Genomic DNA, 15,049 nt, shown 5'->3' with positions numbered 1-15,049 from the left:
TTTCCGCACAGGACGCTCAACGCAATTGTATGAGGATTGTTCGCATGTCAAACCTATTTGAACCCCTGAAGTTAACTAAAATCGCTTTCAGCTTATGTTCAATCCGTGCTCCAATCGATGCAATATTAAAATTTTCAATCCCCATACATATCGATGCAGTCAACTATAAATATAAATATAAACTTGTGTTCGTACAACCCTATTGACCTATTAAATTTAGTTTACTGCACAATTTATCGTACTAAACTAATTTAATACATGAACGATTGCCGTCAACACAAACTACAAACTTATTTTAATTAAGGTAACCTTAATCTAACACTAATTTTATTTAAAGTAACCTTAATCTAACAACGATGAATACAGATATAAATTTGTCTAAGTACAACTCTTTTTTACTCATTAAATATACTTTAGATCACCTTTTTATTTTCATTGCGTATTTTAATGCAACAAATTTTACCGTTAACCCAAACTACAAACTCATTTATCTTACTACGTGCACACACGCGTATGCATGTGTGCGCATTACTTGCCTCCCTTGCTTGAATGACCCCTCCGAGGGAGCCAGGCCCCGCTCCCTTCGGTCACTTAGAGATTTTATTCTTTTTTGAAAAGATGAAATCGGGGTAAAATATACTACAATTTTTAGTTTGCTATTAAGTTGTATTAACATTTGGAGTAACAATTTATAAAAAAATTATGAACTATGAATATAGATGTATAAATTTATCTGAGTACAACTCATTTCACTTAATCAAGATTTTCTTTAGTTCACAATTTATTTTAATGATGTAATTATATACAACAATGCTTGCCGTAAACCAAAACCACGAAGACAACTTAATACTAAATTTAACACTAAACTATATTTAACTAATTCTAACCTAAATCTAACACTTTATCTAACCCTAATTAGCAATACTAACCTAAACCGCACTCTGTAAGGGCGACAGGGGGCCTGCAAAATGGCCAGGCCGTGCCTCCCTCCCCCTGGGCACGGGCGTCCATTTGCATATACCCATTTCCCGTCCTCTGTAAGGGCGGAAGGGGGCAAATTACAAACTTCTGCCCGTGCCGCTAACGGCCGTCCCGCTTTGCAAACTTCTGCCCGTGCCGCTAACGGCCGTCCCGCTCGACGGGGCGCCACATGGCCATTCCACCCTCTGGGAGGGTGGCAGGAGGCTAATTCTGTGATTTTTTGAAACGCAAGATTACATTTGTAAATAATTTAATAAATAAAATTAAAAAATTCAGCGAATATAATCTGGGCGTTATGGGCCGGTGGAGCACTGGACTGCACTTAAATTAAATGATGGGCCGCGACATGAGTCATAGGCCGAGGCCGCGTGGGCCTCCAGCTTCTCAAAAGCAGGTGCCTAGCCTCCGTAAATTCTCTACTTTTATTTCTCTCCCCACCCAAGGGAAAACGAGATCGATCCGAGGAAAGCAAAACCGTAGGTGCAGTGCAGGTGAGGTCGCGTCGCTAATCCCCCGCCGCCCTCCGGCGATCCCCTTTCATTTCCACCACTATTCTCACCTCACCTGTACAGGAGATCGATCTATCTGGCTGGTTCAGCAAAGTTTGCCCAATCTTTCTTCTTCATATCAACTGTGTCTGTCTTCAATTGATCGAGAGATAGATCGATCCATCCATCCATCATGTCGATCACTACCGTCGGTAATATTCCTACATCAATCCTATCTATTTCAATTACCATCTGTTGTGATGTGTGCCTATTTGTTTTCTTATTCATCTTCAAAATCACTCCTTTCCTAACAGCTATTAATTAATTTGAGACCTCACTCACATATATGTGCTTTTCCGATTGTTTAGTTTTCGCCTCTCTACTCCTTAGTTTACTTTTAAGCCCTTCCACCGACTTCCGTCTGCTGCCAACCATTGATATCTCTTATACCATATTAGTATATTACACACAACTTTATTACTATATCCAGATCTGGGGTGGAAATTCAATGTTTTATTTTTGCACTCTAAGATTGCTTCACATTAATCTCACCGATGCGATGGATGCGCCCTCTTATTAAAAATATATGTTGTTGCAGGGTTTCTGTCGGTCTAACTTTTCTTTTAACCTTTGACCATCAATATAATATAAAGAATTACACATATTAACAATGTACGACAGATATTGCTAGATTCATCATGAAAAATATATACTTCCACAATATTTAATTATCTTTATATCAAATGTCATGTTTTCATAGGAATTACTAGCCTAAGTGCTGCTTTGCAGATCATCTCCATGTCCTAAATATCATATATTTTGTCTTCAGGGTTGTAATTAAGGATCATCATTTACCATTTACTGCATGTCATACATCATATCACTAACGACACAAAATTATACTGTTCTTTTGAATGTAACTAGAGATCATTCCTCCTTTTTTCAGACGGACGACTAGAGGTCAGACTTCCCTATCGTTTTATTCCAGACGCTTGGCGTGAAAAAATTGATGGTCAAGGTAATGAAGAAGGGGCAACCGTAGATAACATGGATCCTTCCTGCCCTTTTCTAGTTCTTGATAAATATGATTGGGATAAGATTGACGAGGTATGGTAGCCAATCTGTATGACTTTGTATCTCCCCTTAGTAAATGGTTGTTGACATTCTCTCTTTCGATCAGTGGGTAGATCTATAATCTGCTTGGGTCGCCAAGCAGATACCAAATGATATAATCATCCCAGACCCTACTCCTCAGGTTTTTCTCTAATCTTCATTTACAGAAAATTCAGTTGCCAAATCATGCCATTAGTACTTTTCTAATCCTGCAGCATTTTAATTTACCTTAGTTGTCTCTTCTGCTTTCTAAAAGGAAGTTTTTTTATTGCTGAAACAAAATGTTTTATCACAAAGTGCACATCAATGAGACATTATTGTTTTGCTTTTATGACATTGGAAACTGATTGTGTTTCACCTCTTTTAATTGCTAATGCGCTTATTTAGACTGTGCGAGATGACTTCTTTAAGCTATTGCCCCACTTGAATGGGGTCCTGATAAAGGATAGTGTCCGGTGCTTCCTCGCCTTGCTCGTGAGATGTACTACAATCATGGTATATAGGTCTTCCATCACATCAGAAACATTGACCTTTATAATCAGGCATAATGCCTTGCGATGTGTCAAAGTTGTATTGGAGGGCAAGACACCTGAACTCGGTTCTAAGCATGCCAATCCAAACTGCATGAACCCGGAGGGATGTTTTCCACTTCGTGAAGCCGCTGAACGGTTCTCTGTTGACATGATCAAGTTGCTCTTCCGCCATGGTGCTTCAGCCAACGTATGCACAGCCAGTGGTTCCAGAATTCTGGGACTACTCCCGGTCCATGTTGCAGTTGAAAATGCTTCCATGCATAAGTATCTAGAGGACAATCTATCTCCCTTGCAGCATCATGACGATTATATCTACAAGCTCATTCATCTGTTGTGCCTACCTGAGATGGTTTGTTTCACTTATCTCTCTTCCCAAAGTACTATCTTTGCAGTATGACAAAAAATTTTTTTACTGTGTCATCTTATACAAAATCACATGTGCAAGGCATGTCCGTATTTCATATTTAGAGACAAGAACTTGGCAGTTCCAAAATTATATTAGTTAAATAGATACTGTTCCGCTTGGAGATTTGTCCCAATTCATGCTTACTACAATTAGAGAGAGCGAGATTTAATAGGAAGTTATTTCAAACTTCTTGCTTGCATGTAAGTGCCAAGAGTCACTTAGATTTGCCCATTCGCCCTTTTCTATTGTGCAGAAGGTTTTCTTGATACGGTTAGACTGCTTGCTGAAAAAACAGATAATCTTGTTGATGAGGTCTGGAATTACATGAAGAATGACAAGCTTGTACAGACCGCAGTTTTACTCCTGGCAGCCCAAAAACATCTTCACAAGATCAAACCTGATGGGTTTCATATTATCATGCAACATTTAATTAAAGAGCATAGTTCCCTAAGATGTGACAGAGGTGATACTGGAGTGGCACAGAAGTAGCTGGAGGAAAAAGAAACATTTTTGAGTTGTAAATTCCAGATTTTTAGTATAATTTTGCTAGCTGGTGAAGTTCTTGATAAATACATTCAGGCACATTCAGAGGTACCATTGCTTCTCTCTTTAGTATTGTGGTTACAGTGCCATCTCATAAATTCCTCACTGCAAATTTTCATATTGGCAGTAGTATACTAGGTACTTTCGAAATTACGTTCGCTGATCTGAGAAAGATGAATGCTAGTGATTTGTTGATTTCCGTGGCCACTTCTCATTACCTGTACTAGTATGGTGCATGAGGTTGCATATCAAGTATAAAGTGAATGGTCAGTCCTGTTGTCTATCTTCAACATTATACTAAAACCATCAGAGTAAGCTTCCCCAAAACTGGTGTGACTTCTCAAGCTTTCCAATGAAGCCTATGATGTAAGAGCCTCTGCTGCTCTGAAAGCCTGGAACCCTCTAGTGTTGGGGATGTGGCCTTAGCATGTCTTAGGAGCTGCCATGCCTTAATTTGGTCATTTCCAGTAGTAGTGGCTGTCCTCTAAATAGATTAGATTATTATCCTAATCTATCCTCTGCTTGATTTGAAATCAGTTTGAATTAGTGATGGATTAAATGATATTTATTTGGGGCATGCTATTCGATAAGTAATCCCTGTGAAATTCTCTCCATCGCCTAACTCTAGTACTACCCTACGATTGGCCCCTGTTATGGGATTATGTTCTAGTCCATAACAACTAGCTTCTTAGGGAAGCCAGGTTCTGGAGGAATTCACCCTTCCATTCTCCTTCCAAAACAACAGCTTTAGGGTGTTCCTGTCAGATGCTGTTATGCATTCTAATATCTGAGTTCTAGAGTTGATTTAGGAAGCCAAATCTCAAATAATAATAAGAATTTTGTCTATTCGCATGATTTTTTCATGTCTGTGATTTAGAGTATGGAAGTATTATTACGTTACATTTCAATTCAACTTATATTGGATAATTTGTGATGTAAAGCTTTTGCTACAACTAACTAAAACTGGTTAACATTATTCACAGAACAAATGCACTTTTATTTAATAATAAACAAATATTAGAGACGCAACCAGCCCCTAGAATTTTAGTTGTAAGCACCGCACATCCTTTTATACTGGGTATGGCCACACCTTTTGGTATAATTTGATAACTGATTAGCAGATGCTGGTTGGTGCAAATTATGCATGTTTCATGAATACTTGCATGCTATTTCTCCTTGTGTATTTTGATTTAATTCACACGCAAAAGAGGGGTGGGTGGGGGGGGGGGATTGAGGGGGTGAGCACTTTGCCCATGTCTTTTTTATGAGGGAAAGTTCGAAATTTTCTGGCTTTTCATCATCAGCTTTTGAGTCGTACAAACAATAGTCTGAACTATATTATATTGGTTTTGTTTGAGATGGTGGTGATTTTCCCTAGTGCAGCTCTTATGCGTGAAACCTACCTAATTTCATGTTAGCGAGAAACCACTATCATGTTGTCCACCATGAAATATGAGTTATTTGTCTGGTTTTATACGTTTCATAGTTCAGGGAGACAAATGGATTATGAGCAAATTTCAAGTGCCAAAAAACGGGCTTTTACCTTTTTATAATTATAAAGTCAATTTCAGTTACAAAGTTGAAATTCGAATGACAAAAACTGTTAATGCGTTGTATACTTTATGAATCCAAGTATGATTATATTCAATCTGATTGCAAACTGTTCTATCTCTTTTCATTTCATCTGGTATAATAAAAATTTGTCTAAACCGTTCTGTCATTTCTTTGCCACCATTGATATGATTGTACTACATATTATCAATATATGCTATTTGTATGTGCATTTACTTTCTTTGCCTCTTTTCTCTATCTGATATAATGGTTTAAATGTCATTCAGGTGTCTCAGGTGTCCCATGTGGAGGTTTTTGCGCGTCTCATCCATTCTTAAGGAATTCGGGTTTTGCCCTAAGGAAGAATACAGTGACAACATAAGCCTGTACTCCTTCCGTATTTATTATATATTTTTTGTATGCAAATTCATGTTTAGTTTGTTGATTATTTCTTCAACCTGTTTTTGAAGGTATCCTTATATCCACGGGATTCCTTACAGCAACATATTTCACAAAGGTGCCTGTATATTATTTTTGTAACTATTTCTGAATTTCTCAGAATGAGCCCTTATTATTTTTTTAATGGACATTAGGGCATGGAACCAAGGCAGCTGCAGAGAAAAAGGTATTTGTATTCAGGTGTTAGGAATGAGTTTTTATAATTGCTTTTGTTAGTTCCCGTCCTCTCTTGTTAATTATTGTGCAACAGTGCGCGAGGTATGACGTTGTGTCATATTATGCAGGGAGCAGCAGATAATGATTAGTTTCTTAGATTCCAGGTTATGTTTGCTGGTAGTTGCCATCTTTTTGGGTGTATATAAGCCAGATTGCCAGATCCTTATCTTGTAATTGGAATGTCTAGAAAAGTAGAAAGTCATTCTCATGTCTGGACTCTATCCCTGGTAAGGGTTACTAGGTGGTTAAGTTTGTACAGCAGTTCATCGTTCTAGATCATTGAACTGTCGACAAATCTGAAATAATTGATCAGCTAGCAATACCATGTTTTGCTTGTAAGTATTTTGTATTTAGATTGATTTTCCCTCCTTTATCTCTGCGTGCATGGTCCTGTGATATCTTTTTGGTGTGCAATGGTTGTGTTTGGATGCCTGATCCTAATATGTAAGATGATAGGATGAATGAATCCAGTATTAGTCATATTGCTGTTGGATAGTGATAAATAACACTGCTATATGTTATTTTCATCATTCGAGAACTTTCTATGCTACATCATTTTCCCTTGTTATGCTCGACCAACGGAAAGGGAGAATAAAATAAAATGGACAAGCATGCAAATTACATGTTTAATGCTATGTTTCTGACGTGCAGCTGCTTACTGGTTCATCTGCTTTGTCATGTGCTTAAGTATGGTACTCAACTATCACACTTATTATCATCATTCATGTTACCAGGAAGTAATTTTGTGAGTTGCTTGAGTATCACATCTTCCATGAGAAATTAACGAAATATTGTGAATCAAGTGCTCTCATGTTGATCATGCTGGAATTTAATGTTTTTGGATTTCGCATTGCCTAATCTTCATTTAATTGTGGGACAGGCTGTGGGAAAAAATGCACTTCAAGGATGGGATCCAACATACACGAGGAGGAAATTTTTCCCCTACTGGAGATCAGTATTAGGGGACTATCCAGCAATGTTTGTCAAGTCTAAGCTTGATCCACCGCTCCATAATTCAAGTAGCAACAAGGCTTCAATTGGTAATGGTGGTAATATTGGTTTCTTGGGAGGAATTCAGCAACTGACATGTACTCATCAACCAAGAAGGTACAGTACTGCCGCATCCAAAAATGCTCACCAAGGTGCTAAAGAATGCATGAGCAAAAAGGTATGTTGTGACTTCTGTTTTTCTGCTAGAAGTTCATGAACATTTGGAAATAATTACTGTAACATGCATATATTACTACTACTAAAAAAGCACACTTGTCCATCCTCCCGCTCAAGGTTAAGGTGGTATTGCGATCTAATGCGCTGCATCCACCTCACACAATTGCGGCTGTGGCGTAAAGCGTAGTGATGCCCTAAGACGATGCTGTGCAAGCGATTAGAAGAGAAATAGGAAATAAGTTAGTTTGGAAAATATAAAAAAGGTAAAACATCCAAACCAACCCTTATAGTGGCCCATAAAGTCTAATAGCCCATTGGCCAAGCATCTCTACCCTAAAAGGTATATGTGTGCAGCAGATGTCCATAGCTGCCGCCGCAAGAGAACTAGGGGAAGGTAGTGAAACGAAGCTCCTCTCTGGAATTGATAGCACAACGGATCTGGAGGTAGAGTAGGAGAGCAAAGGAAGCCAGGAAGGAAGCAGGCGGTAGAGAAGGAAGCAGACGAAGGGAACAGGAGGTAGATGGGAGTAGAGGAAGTGGGACATAGAGTAATACCTTGCTAGGCAAAGGCCACGACGATGAGGATGCTGGTGGTGAGGCGATGGATTGGAGACGTCGCCACCACCGCTCGGTTCCCCTCTCTCTCCTGGTGTGAGACTGGGCAATTGAGATCACCATATGCAGGTTGGCCAAGGCATCGGACACCCTGTAGCTAGTAGAGCACCACAACCCCTTGGCAACGCTATGACAACACTAGACGTCTTAAAAACCAGTCCCAGCCCCTCCGCTAATGCATGCGTTTCCCTGGGAGAAAACCAGAAAATCTAGTAGCGTGTCTTGTAGGAAAAGCAGAAAATATCGAGTAAAAGGTTGGTTAAAAAAAACAGTTAGCATCCTTTTGCTTGATTCACAATTTGGGTATGGTATATTCTCAATTGTATGGTCTGTTGCAATGCACAGATATTTTGCTAGCAATAACTGAAGAATAGATTATATTGTCAAGCTGTTGTTAGGGCCTAGGATTCTATTTCAATAGAATTTGTACTTTAAATTTTATATGTCCCTGCTCCACCTTGGATTATGCTTAATAATGTTTTTCTTTGCGCAGGTGCTTAGTGGCATGTTGCTGTTGATAATCGTAGTTCTGCAATATGTTATGCGGTTCATGTTTCTGTGAGATTGGGAGGGTTAGTGATGAATGCATGTGTTTTGCGGACACCTTAGGTTGCCGAATATATGTATGATGTGACCACCAATCCTTGTTCTGTGTGATGCTAACTACTTTTAAGTCGCTGTATTCGTCTCCTTGAACCTTTTTGATCTGCGAGATCTGGACTGCCTGCATGTTGTACCGCGCGCTTCAATGATGACTGAACAAATTAATTTTTCTTTGTTGCAAAATAACATCTTTCTTTATCATTATTTACTTTTAGTTTAGGGTGAAATGTAGTTTGGGCCACCTTTAAATCAATCATTTCCCTGTTAAACAATCTGGCATCAAACCAATAATCATGCTGATTATTTATTTATCCATTCGTCGATATTAAACAATTTGGTATCAGTCCATTAATCATGCTGAGCGGATGATGGGGGTGGATACTGAGAGGAATAGATCGTGGTATCTCCAATAACGTGTCAAACAAGCTCCCAAAATATTTATTTTTTTGGTTTTGCATCTAGAACGGAGGTCCAACATATCACCTATGTAGTTTCTAAAATATCCGTACTGCCAATCAAAGCCCAAAATCTGTCTAAATATGAGAATGGGATCCGCCCTTCCAATCTCGTCAGCAGCAAAGCGATCGCGCCCGTAGAGTTCCGTGGCACCTTTTTTTTCCTTACGGCCACGCGCCATCTCGTACATTCCCCTCCAGCGTAGCCCGCGGCCAGCGTTGCTTGCTCTGCCGAAGGCCTCGGACGGCGTCGCTCCCTCTCCTCTTTATTCTACAAACAAGACAATGCTATATGGATCAAATATAGTTTAATCCAATATAATATAGGCAAGACAGAGTAAAAAAAATAATTAGAACAGTAAAAGAAATAATGATGTCAGATGCTAGTACTGACATGAGACAGCACATATATTATTAATTAGAACTATAAAATCTAACACTCTTGTTGCTTAAAAAAAGAACGACGTGAGCAAGGGGAAAAAAACGTGAAAACAGTCTTAACGAATTTAGTTTGTTTGGTTAACTGACTATTTTTAGGACCTAATTTTTGGGTTTTTATTGGAGTGTAGGGTAATTTTTAGGCCCATAATTTTTTAGAAGGCTTCCAATACAAGATTTTTAGGACTTAACTTTTAGTCCTCTATTGGAGATGCTCTTACAACATCAAAGGTGGTTTCACCACGAGTTCATCGAGGAGATGTGGTCGGCAAAGGCATGAACATATACTTAACATTGCGATGACCATATGCTGAGGGAATCCGCATTGCATAGATCCAATCCCCTTCATGGATAGTCATCGTGAAGAACTACGTTGAAATGAATGTGGTGTCCGTCGTGGAGATTGAGATCTCGTCTTCACTCTAATGAAGCCGTAGTTGCTATGGGTGACGTCTTAAATCGTACATCGGGTTGTCATGTGATAGAATAGGTTGTTGGATTAAGTTATGGGTGAGCCATTGGGAAAGATTTATAAACAAGTTGTTGGAATATGTTTCATAGGAATAAAAAAATCAATAAATAGTTTTCTACGGGTAAAACTTGCTGATTTTGTTAAAAAAAATAAATAGTTTACAAGTTGTTGGAATAGGTTCCGTACAAATAAAAAATTCAATAAATAGTTTTCTAGGGATAAAGCTTGCTGGTTTTGTTACAAAATAAAAAGTTTTTAGGCATAAAGCTCGTTGATTTTGTTCTAAAATAGTTGAAAAAAAAAAGAAAGTTGTTGGAATAGGTTCGGTAGGAATAGAAAATTTAATAAATATTTTTCTCGAGATAAATCTATTTGATTTTGTTAAAAAAAACAGTTTTCTAGAGTAAAGTTTGCTGATTTTATCAAAAAATAGTTGTAAAAACCGCATCAACCACTGGACTACTCTGGCGTAGTTGACAGTTGCTTGGTATCAATTTATTTGAAGCTAGCATCCTAAGTTTGCCTCTATAGCAGCCACGGGTGCTGCCCCTTCCCCTCTTATTTTGCCTGTTTGCCTTCCTCTTCCCCTCTCCTAGTTCACCTACCTCTTCGCCTCTCCTAGTTCGCCCCTTTCCCCATCCAGAGTGGCGACACCAGGTGATGGCAATGGTGTCGAGGATGGTCCGATAGATGTTGGCTCTTGGTCATTGACCATACACCCCGCTAGTCGTTCACCATGAGCCGCTCCCCTCACCGCCGCTAGCCGCGCGCCCCGCCGGTAGCGGCTCGCTACCTACGCTCCTCTTCCCCTCTCTTAGTTCGCCTTCCCCTTCGCCTCTCCCAGTTCGCCCCTTTCCCCATCCAGAGCGGCGACACCAGGAGACGGTGACGATGTCGAGGATGGTCCGATAGACGTTGGCTCCTGGTCATTGACCATATGCCCCGCTAGTCGTTCACCATGAGCCGCTCCCCTCACCGCCGCTAGCCGCGCGCCCCGCCGGTAGCGGCTCGCTACCTGCGCTCCTCTTCCCCTCTCCTAGTTCGCCTTCCCCTTCGCCTCTCCCGGTTTGCCCCTTTCCCCCATCCAGAGCGGCGACACCAGGAGACGGCGATGGTGTCGAGGATGGTCCGATAGACGTTGGCTCCTAGTCATTGACCATACGCCCCGCTAGTCGTTCACCGTGAGCCGCTCCCCTCGCCGCCGCTAGCCGCGCGCCCCGCCGGCAGCGGCTCACTACCTGCGCTCCTCTTCAGCCGTCGGCTGCAAGCCCGTCGCCTCACAGCCGCTCCCTGACCAACCACCGCAAAAGTTGAATCGAGTCAAAATTCGACGCACTGAATTTTTCATGTTTGTTACATTACCTATATACATATGTGATAGGTAGAGGAAATAGCAATACATATTAAAGCTGACTAGATAACCCAATGGTTCGCTCTCTGCCCTCTACATCACGAGGTCGCGGTTTTGAATTCCTCACGCCCACCTTTTTCAGACACTTTTGCGGTTTTCCACTGGGCCAAAAGAAACAAGTTGGGTTAACGTAAATAAAAGGAAAAAGAAAACAACTTTTGATGTGGCAACAGTGATGCCAACATGGACAAAAAAACAATGTCATTAAGTATTTGGTGATACACAACCTTTGTCATACATTTATGACATTAAAAAATAGGTCTTGTGACATTGCAAATATCTTCACCGGGTGACATTGGTCTACTTGTATGACATTTGTTGTGACATATGATTTTTATTATTATTAAATTATAATGTCTATTACATAATATCATAAAGCGAACGATATAATGACATTATATCCTATTGTTATACTAAATACGTCAAAAAAAACCATACATTTCTTTGTAGTGGTCAATGGCCTTAGGACTCGACTGCTCCAGGCCTGAGTACCTGAGGCCCGAGTCCTCGCTCGGGCAAATTGTATAGGTGACTCGGTCGGACATCGGGGGTGGGAAGAGGGTGATGACACATGACATAGGCATGGGTCAACCAAGGCGATGGTGAAGGAGATGACGGCGGAGCGACAGGCGAGGCAACGACACGACGGTCCATGGCTTGGCCTCCAGTGTGTGATAGGGAGTGACATCGACGAAGTGTTAGCACACGAAAGGTTGCGGGGAGTGGTTGGAGATGACACAGAGCTCGACGTCGGTAAGGCATCAGCGAGGCAGTAGGCAGCGGTAGGGGCGATAGGGCGACCTATGGGGCACGACTAATGTCGACGAAACCGTGGCACGGTGGGAAAGTGGTGCCAACATGTGGGTATGGGCACGACTAAGGGGCGACTGGACAGAGGCGACAAGACTTGACGCGGCGACAGTTGTTACAGCAGGCAATGACGCGCGAGAGTTGCCTTGGTGGTCTAAAGTGTGTCAGGCTGAGGCGATGGGAGAGACATGAATGCCAGGGCAAAGCGGACTGACGCTCCTAACGCGACCAGTGGCAGCAACGATGCAAGCAGGGCTGTTGGGGTAGGTGCTGATGCACGGGCACATGGGGACAGACAACGACGAGAGCTCTGGAGGTGACAGAACCGTACATGTTGTGGCAAGGAGTAGGCGACGCATCGGGCAGGGGCAACAAGGCACCATGTCGAGGCGATGGGGCGATGGTCATGAGGCGCATGTCGCCATGGGGCCAAACACAGTGCCTCACTCCCCTGTTTTGTTGGTCCCGTGGACCGACTGTGGTCCCGCTCCACGGTGGACCTATGGGCCGGTGTCACCGATGGGTGGGGCCCATCTATCGGTGCCCCCTCTCGGCTGACATCAGTATCTCCTTTTATTTGTGCAATAAATCAATTTAGTACTTTTCTGTTTAGCTAAAAAACACAGAAAACTTGTAAAATTCATAGAAAATTCACATAGTCTTTATTTTAGCCCATTCAAATTTTATTAGATCCATAAAAATTCTAACAATCTTTTAAAATAGTTTCTTTCTCTATTTCAGTAGTCTTATAGTTAGTTTGTACTTTTTGCCTTATTTGTCGTGTAGATTCTAACCCTGCCGACACTTAAGTATACTTTGAAGTTGTCGTAGAGTTTCCCTTAGGTTTAGAGGAAGGCAAGTGGCACCCTGACCTTGGTTATACTGATCCCCTGCTTTCAAATATGCATTTTTGGCCGACAAGAACACCCCAGGATGGATGAGTAGGGCTAGCTAGTGATGTCAGCTCCATGAGTAGAGGCAGTAGTGAATGAAGTGGTGGTAGAGTCATGGCAGTCAAGGTATGGTAGAGGAAATCAAGGAGATCATCGTCACCAGGCCCGTCCAAGGGCATGTGCGAACAACGTGACCACTCAGGGCCCCCTAAATTCGAGGGCCCCAAAAAATCTACGAGAAGGATTTAGTTAGTCTCATTTTTTCGCTTTTATTTATGTTTATAGGTTAAAATTAAAATTTTAAACCTTAAAAAATGTACATAAAAGTTTAGGATTTTTCACTATAGTTTATTTTGTAGCTTTTGCTTTTATATCGTTAAGAACACATATACATAGTTTTTATTCATAAATTATTTTTTATTTCTAACTACGTCATTTGGCTTTTTAGGGAAAGGTCAAGCGGTAAGCACCCAAATTTCTAAGGTTTAGCCCATACCGGTTGGCGATAACTAAAACACTGTTGCTGAGTGATTGCTCCGACGTCCGTCTGTGCCATCCAAACGCTGAGTATTTCAGCTTTATTTCCATTTTAGGTCTCCATGTGTATTTCACACAGGGGCCTCCAATTCCTAGAGATGGCCCTGACTATCACCACCTCCTTGGTCAAACTGTCTGCCGATAGAGCCAGTAGTCCTGTCGCCATTTTGGCCGCTACCATCTTCGTAATCAGCTAGCACGCACCAGCACGACCCGATATAGCCACACAGCCCACACCCCACCACCCAGTTGAGTCACTACAAGAATATGAGAGGTGTGTGGTGCTTGGGGGAGAGCGGAGGAAGCTGACCAAGCGTCATAGTCGCCTCACTCGTGACTGTTGTCATCTGTCATATTGCCAGCCTAAGCTTGGTTGACCCAAACCCGGGTCTCGCTGCTGCTCCCTACACCCTGTCTTCGATGCCTACCGGCCGGAGGCCCACCTCCACCACCTCTTGTCCTTCCTCTCGAACATAGATCCATGTGATCTTGTGATGTGCTCAAGGTTCATTGGGTTTAATTTTCTATCCCAATGCTTGGATGGTTGCAATTTGGATCTTTTAATTAGAAAGTGATGGAGCAGGGAGACGTGAGGTGGATGGTGTGACCTAGGTGGCGTCAACAGACTCTCAGGCATTCTTCAAGCATCACCCTGCTATCAATGGCCACGCCCCGTGGAGCACATGTGAAGGCCCTAGACAAACCTCTTCACCACCGTCATCTATCACTACGCCATTCGCCTCTGCATCTTCTACCGTTGCATGCCACCTAGAATCCCTTCCTCACTAGCTTACTACCACCTCGGGGAGAGAAGGGCAGGGATGAAAAAGAGAGGAAATGTGGGCTCCACCAGTTTTAAATTATTTTTATTGGCTGGACAACCACTATACTGCCATGTATGTGGCAAGTAGGACAAAATTAACATTGTTTGGTAACTGTAGTTCAAGGTAGGTCGAAACCAACGTCCAAACCGCTATGATAGGTAAGTTTTGCTGATATTGAGCGTTGAGGGAGTCTTTCTACTGGATGTTACTGTTAGGAATAAAATTTTGTCTTCGACGGTTGATGTGACCAAGCCTACCATTGATATAAACATTGCTCACATCAAGATCAAGATGCTCAAGTGCTGAAATCTGATTCGGTTACCCGCTACATTGCTGAATGTAAACGGCCGCCAAATTTGCATATGAGCTTCGTTTTAGGTCCGTGAGTATTGGATGGAAATCTCTTGGAGTCGTCTTTCCGACGGATCTAGTTTCATCATCAAATTCCATCTCAATCATCCACAGATGAAGAAACAAAGTGCTGCATCACCTGTCATGGGCCTTTGGGCTTGTAACTTTGTTTGGGACCCTGGT

At 41.7% G+C, this 15,049-nt stretch overlaps 1 pseudogene; it reads left to right on the top strand.

The window, feature by feature from the left end:
- The first annotated feature begins 1,429 nt into the window (after positions 1 to 1,429).
- On the top strand, positions 1,430 to 8,947 carry LOC102707901 (annotated as a pseudogene).
- Positions 8,948 to 15,049: the final 6,102 nt, after the last annotated feature.

This window comes from Oryza brachyantha, chromosome 10 (genome assembly GCF_000231095.2).
Source record: "Oryza brachyantha chromosome 10, ObraRS2, whole genome shotgun sequence".
Classification (NCBI taxonomy): Eukaryota; Viridiplantae; Streptophyta; class Magnoliopsida; order Poales; family Poaceae; genus Oryza; species Oryza brachyantha.
The sequence above is the reverse complement of the archived record's forward strand: the minus strand, read 5'-3'. Positions and strand labels throughout refer to the sequence as shown.